Raw genomic sequence first — 8,799 nt, 5'->3', positions numbered from 1 at the left:
TAAAATTTGCACAAAGAGAATCAAGGTACCAAATAGGAAAGTTTTATAAATAGTCTTCAGAAGTGATTTAGCCCACAGACTTTTTTTCACCAATAAAAACTGTAATAGCCAGCCCACATTTGGCCTACCACCTCTCTCCCTGTTATCAATTCACACTTCTTTCTCTCTTATCTCCCTATGAATGTGTAAGTGTTTACTGGGAACAAATGACACCCAAAATTTGTCTGTAAAAGATTCTTTATAAACCCGCAAAAAAGAAAAGGAAGAAAGAAAGAAGGAGAAAGAAAAACGAGGGAACGAAAGAGTGGAAAGAAGAGCTCACACCTCAATTTTCCTGTGGTATACCTTTTCTTTTTCTTCCTAAGGTCTATAAAATTGTCAGGTGGGTTCACTGGCTCGATTACTCTTTACCCCTTATATTATCACTTGAACCTTAGTGTCACTGTCCAGATCTATCTGAATATGTCTATGAATCTAGCCGTATACGTACACATGAGAAGTAATTGTCAATCTAGTATATTCTGTCATGAATCTAAGCTTAAAATTTGGAGCACATGTGCAGTATTCATTTCAATGCTTCCTTCAATGTGTGTACATATTTAGCAATTGCTAGTGGCATGCTGTTCTACCAAATGAAAGAGAATAATCTGCCTGTTCCACAGAGATCAAATTATAGATTTATATACATTTATTATATAATATATATATATATATACACATACATACACACTACATGTAGGTGCTTTATGTAGTATACAGTTCTACATACAGTTGATTATTGAACAATGCATGTGTTAGCAGTGCCAACCCTGGCAGTCAAAAATCCACCTGTAACTTTAGGACGACCCTCCTACCTGCGGTTCTGCATCTGAAGATTCAACCACAGATCAGATCACATAGTTCTATAGTATATATTTGTATAAGTGGACCCATACAGTTCAAACCCATGTTGTTCAAGGGTCAACTGTAGTTATATATAAAGTATTACTATTGTTCTTCCTAGTATGTTATCTTGGAAAGAGATTATACCCTTCATGGTTATCAGGAAAAATTACAGGTGACAGTGCACCTCCAATCCCTTCATGTAATCAACAGCAAAGAATGACCAAAATAGCATTTCTGCATTTTCCTTCTCCTCGTCCTTTATCTACACTCACTGTTCTGTTTCTGATAGATTCTGTTACTATAAAGTAGAGTAAGCAACAAAGTTTCCAATCACAGCTTTATTAGTAGAAGCTTTGCTCATGCATGTTATTTTATATCAAGACTTTTTCTCAGATTTTGTAAGAGTATTTGGATACTAAATTTGATATTAAAAGTAGCATCAAACTTGTTTGAACCAGAGGAACAATTTATGTCATAAGCTACATCAGAGTAGTTGCTAGTCACACTAAAACTTCGGAGGTAGGTATAGGGGGAGAATGAGAAAAACAAAAACAACAACAAACCAGTATGTTTATAAGCCTGTGCTCCCAAAGCTTAGCTAGCAAAGGGGTGTGTGTGTGTAGGCACACTCAGCTGGAATCTAAGATGGCCTTAAAATCCATAGCGTCCAAAGCATTTCCATAGAACGTGTCAATAGCCAATTCTGGGTACGAGTGACAATAGCAGTCAAGTGAGAAAAAGCATTTGTCAAAATCCAACATCCATTCCTGATAAACACTCCCAGCAAACTAAGAATATAAGGGAACTTCTTCAATCTGATAAAGGACATCTACAGGACCCTATAGCTAACATACTTAATAGTAAAAGAGTGAGTGCTTTCCCAAAAGATCAAGAACAAAACAGTATCTCCTCTCATTATCTCTGTTCAAGACTGTATGAAAGGTTCATAGCCAGTGAAATAAGGCAGAAAAGAACCAGATAATGGAGTAGGAGATACCAGCCTTCATTACTCAAGAAAATATAACAAGTATGCAGCTATTCATGAATGAAAACAGCCCTGGGAGGACTCAAGAGTCCAATTAAGAGCCTATAGCAACACAGTGGAACCAAACAAGAATAACTGCATGACAAAGATCTCCGAGGAAATCAGCATAGCTGAGGTGTCCAGAGACAGCTAGGAACCAAAAAATAAAAAAGCTGAAGGCTATCGGTGTCAGCCACATGGCAAAGGCCACCACATTCCCCATGGCATGCTCTGTGGAGAATCCCAACAGACTTTGCCACTGAGGAGCTCAACAGCCCCCGTGACAGTATGGACTACTCCATTGTGTTTGTGCATATGAATCCCAATGGCCTGCTCCACAGAGAATACAAGCAGATTTCACTACTGAGGTAAGCAACAACCATTGCCATAATGGACCCCTCAGAGAGGAGATACTACAACCCCCCAAGAAAGAGTCTGGTGTCCTGGGACCAAGGATGCCACCCCTCCCACCAAGCCCCATACTTACCCCAGACCCCAGAGCCACAGCTGTTATGCATGTCCCAAAACTTCAGACCCTGACTGTGCATGTGCTCTTTGTGTGCCTGTTCTGTGTGTACCCACATCTTGGGCACTGGAGTCAACACCACTGAGGGCTAGGCAGTGCCCCAGATTCTGGAGTTACTGTCTCTACAAATGCACCCACTCTCCAGCTCCCAGCTCCTTGGCTGCTCAGCTTGCACCAACATCTCAGATACCAGAGCAACCACCACTGTGGGCAGCCAGTGCCCCAATCCCTGGAGCCGCTGTTGCTCTGTGGACATCCACTCCAGAGCCCAACTTCATAGCTGTTCCATGGTGCCTATGCATCAGACACCAATGCCAACTCTACCACGACGGCTCTCATGAGCTGGACATGGATCCAAAAGGGATACCCTTTGCCATGACAACCCCAGCAGGAGAAGAAAGATCAGGAGTTCCCTAGAAGACTTTACCACCAAAGACCCCATCAGACCCCACCACTGCTTCAGACAGTCACAGCCCTGGCCAATGAAGACCCCAGCAATCTTTGTGAACAGTGACCTCAGCTGATGGAGCTGCAGGGAGCAGCAGCACCAGGACTTACCTGGAGCCAGAACTACCACACCCCACTCAGCCACTGCCCTTGTACCACATGCTGATGATCTTTTCCCACCAAAACCTGTCCATAAATTCTGGAAGAGGTTACTGTTCCATCAAATGCAGAGACATCAACACAAGCCTACAATAAAGGTGAAAAATCAAGGAAGCATGACACAACCAAAGAAACACAATAATTTTCCAGTAATCGACTCCAAAGAAATAAAAACTATGAATTGACAGAGAATTCAAGATAATTGGTTTAAGGAAGACTAGTGAGCTATAAGAATACAAATAGACAAATTAGGAAAACAATACATAAACCAAATGAGAAGCTCAACAGAGAGAGAGAGAGAGAAATCATAAAAACAAAACAACAAAATCCAAAAAAACATTCTGGAGCTGAAGATTATAATGGAATGAACAAAAATGCAAGAAAAACATCAACAGCAGGCTTTAATGATACAGAAGAAAGAATCTGTGAACTTGAGAACAGGTCATTTGTTATTATCCAGTCAGAGGAGAAAAAAGAAAAAAGAATGAAAAACTGAAGAAATCCTATGTGAATTATGGGATACCATTAAGTGAAACAATATATGTACTATGAGAGTACCAAAAGAGAGAAAGGGGGCAGAAAGCTTATGTAAAGAAATAATGACTAGAGAGATCAAGATGGTGGAGTAGGAGGACGCTAAGCTTGTCTCCCCTCCATGAACACATCAAAAAAAAATATATATATATACATGTGGAGCAATTCTTACTGAAAACAAACTGTAGACTGGCAGAAAGACTATAAAGGTGATAAAGAAACCAAGGCTATAAAGAAAGAGCCACACAAAGTCAGGTAGGAAGGAAAGAGAAGTGATCATGTCAGGACCTGCACCCCTGGGAGGGGACACAGAAGGGGGGTATTACACAGGCCTGGAGATACTTGCTGGGAAGTGAGTGGTTCAAACCACATATGGGATGTGCCAGACCTTGAGTCCAATACCAGGAAGATGAGTCCCCTTGGCTTGTTTGAGGACCAGTAAGACTGGTAGGGGGGCTGTGAGAAACTTGGACTGCACTTGTGAAGTGCAAGCACATGCTTCCTTGTTCCCCAAACAAGGCTGAGTAAGCAGTTTGAGACTGCCTGGGACTCTGGCCAGTTTCCCATGACACCCCACCATGCACCCTGGCCCACACTGAGTGCCCACTCTGGCCCCTCTTGCTCTGTGGGGCAGCATCCCACTAGGATGAAGGTTGCTGCTGCCAGGGGGAATGTGCAGTTGTGGAGGACAGAGCTGGCTTATACCTGGCACTACATCTGAATGGGTTTGGAATGGCCCTTACTGGCACTCTTGGAGGCAGCAGATCAGGAGTGGTCTGGAACTCTGAATGGTATATGGGACCACTCCAGTACAGGCCCTGGCCTGCACTGGGTGCCTGATCTGGCCCCTCTTGCTCCAACTCTGCTTCCATCTGGAGCTAAGGTATTAATGCTGGGCGGAGTGAGGAGCACACACTTAGAACAGAACCAGCTTGGATCCAAGCCTTAGGGCCTCTTCTTTAGCACCTTGAGACCTGAAGCCACCCTCAATACAGTGGTGTCAGGCACTGAACATAGGAGAAGCCCCAGCTCACACCTGGCTCTGGCTCTAGCTCTGCCATCTCTGTGGCCCACCTCAGTGATAGCTGTCAGCATACCCTGGGGGAAGACATGACTCGTGTTCTCCCATCAAAAGCCACTAGACACACACAGACTGTAGATGGACACACCCACATAAGGACACCCCTTCAAGACCAGGATGGGTAACTCTTACATCTAATTTCATAGAAAGAGAAACTTATGGAAAATGAAAAGACAGGAATTTGTTTCAAATGCAAGAATAAGAAAAAAACCTCTGCACACATCCTGAGCTGACATGTCAGTGCATCCATTTCTCACCAGGATCTCTACCTGAATCACCAGGTAAAAGGCCTCTGCCCATTATAAACAAGTGAAACTAGACAGAGCACAAAGGAAAACAAAAGCTTTGTAAGGGTCTGAGGACAAGAAGGCAGAGTAGAAGGACCTGAGCTCACCTGCTCTCATGAAAACACCGAAATCACAACTAACTGCTGAACAACCATCAACAAAAGAGACTCGAACCTACTGAAAATGATATTCTACTTCCAAAGACAAAGAAGAAGCAACAACAAGATGGGGGCAGACACCAGAAGCAGCAGCAACTAAATTCCTGCAGCCTGTGGGACTGCAAACACAGAAAGTTAGACGAAATGAGATGGCAGGGCAATATGTTCCAGATGAAGGAACGAGATAAAACCCCAGAAGAACAAGTGAAACAGAGATAGACAATCTACCTAAAAAAATAATTCAGAGAAATGATAGTAAAGATGATCCAAGATCTCAGAAAAAGAATGGAGGCACAGACCAAGAAGACATAAGAAATGCTTAACAAAGAGCTAGATGATATAAAAAACAAAGAGTTGAACAATACAATAACTGAAATGAAAAATACACCAGAAGGAATCAATAGGAAAATAAATGAGGCAGAAGAACAGATAAGTGAGCTGGAAGAAAGAATTGTGGAAAGCATTACTGTGGAACAGAATAAAGAAAAAAGAATGAAAAGAAATTAGGACACTTTAAGAGACATCTGGGACAACATCAAATTCACCAACATTCACATTATAGGGGTCCCAGAGGCGAAGAGAGAGAGAAAAGGCCTGAGAAAATACATGAAGAGATAATAGCTGAAAACTTCCCTAACATCGGAAAGGAACCAGTCACCCAAGTTCAGGAAGCACAGAGAGTCCCAGGCAGGATAAACCCAAGGAGAAACACACTGAGGAACACATTAATCAAATTGACAAAAATTAAAGACAAAGAGACAATATTAAAGCAACAAGGGAAAAGCAACAAACAACATACAAGGAAATTCCCATAAAGTAATCAGCTGATTTCTCAGCAGAAACTCTGTGGGTCAGAAGGGAGTGGCATGATATATTTCAAGTGATAAAAGGGAAAAGCCTACAACCAAGAATACTCTACCCATCAAGGCTCTCATTCAGATTTGACAAAGAAATCAAAAGCTTTACAGACAAGCAAAAGCTAAGAGAATTCAGCACCACTACACCAGCTTTGTAACAAATGCTAAAGGAACTTCTCTAGAAGGAAAGGAAAGGTCACAACTAGAAACAAGAAAATTACAAATGGGAAGGCTCACCAGTAAAGGCAAACATAAATGTAGTAGATCATCCACACACAAATATGATATCAAAACCAGCAATTGTGAGAAGAGGAGAGTACAAATGCAGGATATTGGATGTGCATTTGAAATTAAGAGACCAGCAACTTAAAATAGTTGTGTATATATATAAACTGCTACATCAAAAACTCATGGTAACCACAAACCAAAAGTCTACAATAGATGTACACACAAAAAAGAAAATGCAATACAAACACAACACTAAAGATAGTCATCAAATCACAATAGAACAAAAGAGGAAGGGAAGAAAAAAGACCTACGAAAACAAGTCCAAAACAATGAATAAAATGGCAATAAGAACATACATATCAATAATTACCTGAAATGTAAACAGATTAAACCAAAAACATAGACTGGCTGAATGCATACAAAAACAACACCCATATATGTGCTGTCTAAAAGAGACACACTTCAGATCTAGGGACACATACAGAATGAAAGTGAGGGGATGGAAAAAGGTATTTCATGCAAATGAAAATCAAAAGAAAGCGGGAGTAGCAATACTGATATCAGACAAAATAGACCTTAAAAAAAAAGACTGTTACAAGAGACAAAGAAGGACACTACATAATGATCAAGGGATCGATCCAAGAAGAAGATGTAGCAATTGTAAATATATATGCACCCAACATAGGAGCACCTCAATATATAAGGCAAATGCTAACAGTCATAAAAGGAGAAATTGACAGTAACACAATAATAGTGAGGGGCTTTAATACCCCATTTACATCAAGGGACAGATCATCCAGACAGAAAATCAATAAGGAAACACAGGCCTTAAATGACACATTAGACCAGATGGACTTAATTGATATTTATAGCGCATTCCATCCAAAAGCAGCACAATACACCTTCTCAAGTGCACATAGAACATTCTCCAGGATAGATCACATGCTGGGCCACAAAGCAAGCCTCAGTAAATTTAAGAAAATTGAAATCATATCTAGCACCTTGCCTGACCACAACACTATGAGATTAGAAATCAACTACAAGAAAACAATTGTGAGCAGAAACATGTGGAGGCTAAACAATATATTACTAAACAACCACTGGATCACTGAACAAATCAAACAGGAAATAAAAAATACCTAGAGACAAATGAAAACGAAAACAGGATGATCCAAAACATATGAAATGTGGCAAAAGCAGTTCTAAGAGGGAACTTTATAGCAATACAATCTTACCTCAGGAAATAAGAAAAATCAAAAATAAGCAACCCAACTTTATACCTAAGCAACTAGAGAAAGAACAAATAAAACCTAGAGTTAGCTGAAAGAAAGAAATCATAAAAATCAGAGCAGAAATAAAAGAAATAGAGATGAAGAAAACAATAGAAAACATCAATGAAACTAAAGGCTGGTTCTTTGAAAAAATAAGCAAAATTGATAAACCTTGAGCCAGACGCATCAAGATAAAAAGGGAGAGGGCTCAAATCAATAAAGTTAGAAATGAAAAAGGAGAAGTTACAACTAACACCATAGAATTACAAAGGATTATAAGACACCACTACAAGAAACTATATGCCAATAAAATGGAGAATCTAGAAGAAATGGAAAAATTTCTAGAAAGCTACAATCTCCCAAATCTGAACCAGGAAGAAATAGAAAGTATAAACAGACCAATCACAAGTACTGAAATTGAAACTCCCAATGAACAAAAGTACAGGACCAGATGGCTTCACAGGCGAATTCTATCAAACATTTAGAGAAGAGTTAACACTGATCCTTCTGAAACTGTTTCAAAAAACTGCAGAGGAAGAAACACTCCTTAACTCATTTTATGAGGCCATCATTCTGATACCAGTACCAGACAAAGATACTGCAAAAAAAAAAAAAAAGCGAATTAAAGACCAATATCACTGATGAACATAGACGTAAAAGTCCTCAACAAAATACTTGCAAACTGAATCCAACAGTGCATTAAAAGGATTATGCACCATGTAAAGTGGAATTTATCAAAGGGATGCAAGGATTTTTTCAGTAACTGCAAATCAGTGTGATACTCCATGTTTACAAATTGAAAAATAAAACCATATGTTCATGCTCACTTTGGCAGCACATATGCTAAAATTAGAATGATACAGAGAACATTAGCATGGCCCCTGTGCAAGGATGAGATGGAAATTCATAAAGCATTTCATATTTTTAACAGACATAAAGGGAGAAATTGACAGGAATACAATAATACTAGGAGAATTTAACACCCTACTCACATCAATAGACAGATCTTCCAGACACAGAATCAATAAGGCAACAGAGATACTAAATGATACACTAGAACAGTTAGATTTAATTGAGATTTTTAGGAAATTATATCCAAAAAACCAGAATACACATTCTTTTTGGTACACGTGGAACATTCTCTAGGATTGAACACATATTAGGGCACAAAACAATGCTCAGCAAATTTAAGAGTATAGAAATTATCTCAAGCATCTTTTCCAACCACAGCAGCGTGAAACTAGAAATTAATGACAGAAAAAGAAATGAGGAAAAACAATTACACAGAGACTAAAAAACATGCTACTAAAAAACCAATGGGTCAATGATGAAATCAAAGAGG

General features: G+C 39.7%; 1 non-coding gene across 1 annotated transcript; it reads left to right on the top strand.

Annotated features, from left to right (window-relative positions):
- Positions 1-8,276: 8,276 nt before the first annotated feature.
- LOC136121718 (U6 spliceosomal RNA) lies at positions 8,277-8,383 on the top strand. The gene has a single exon (XR_010655741.1). It is a non-coding gene; the product is annotated as a U6 spliceosomal RNA (small nuclear RNA).
- The last annotated feature ends 416 nt before the right edge of the window (positions 8,384-8,799 follow it).

Source organism: Phocoena phocoena, chromosome 3 (assembly GCF_963924675.1).
Source record: "Phocoena phocoena chromosome 3, mPhoPho1.1, whole genome shotgun sequence".
Taxonomy (NCBI): Eukaryota; Metazoa; Chordata; class Mammalia; order Artiodactyla; family Phocoenidae; genus Phocoena; species Phocoena phocoena.
The sequence above is the reverse complement of the archived record's forward strand: the minus strand, read 5'-3'. Positions and strand labels throughout refer to the sequence as shown.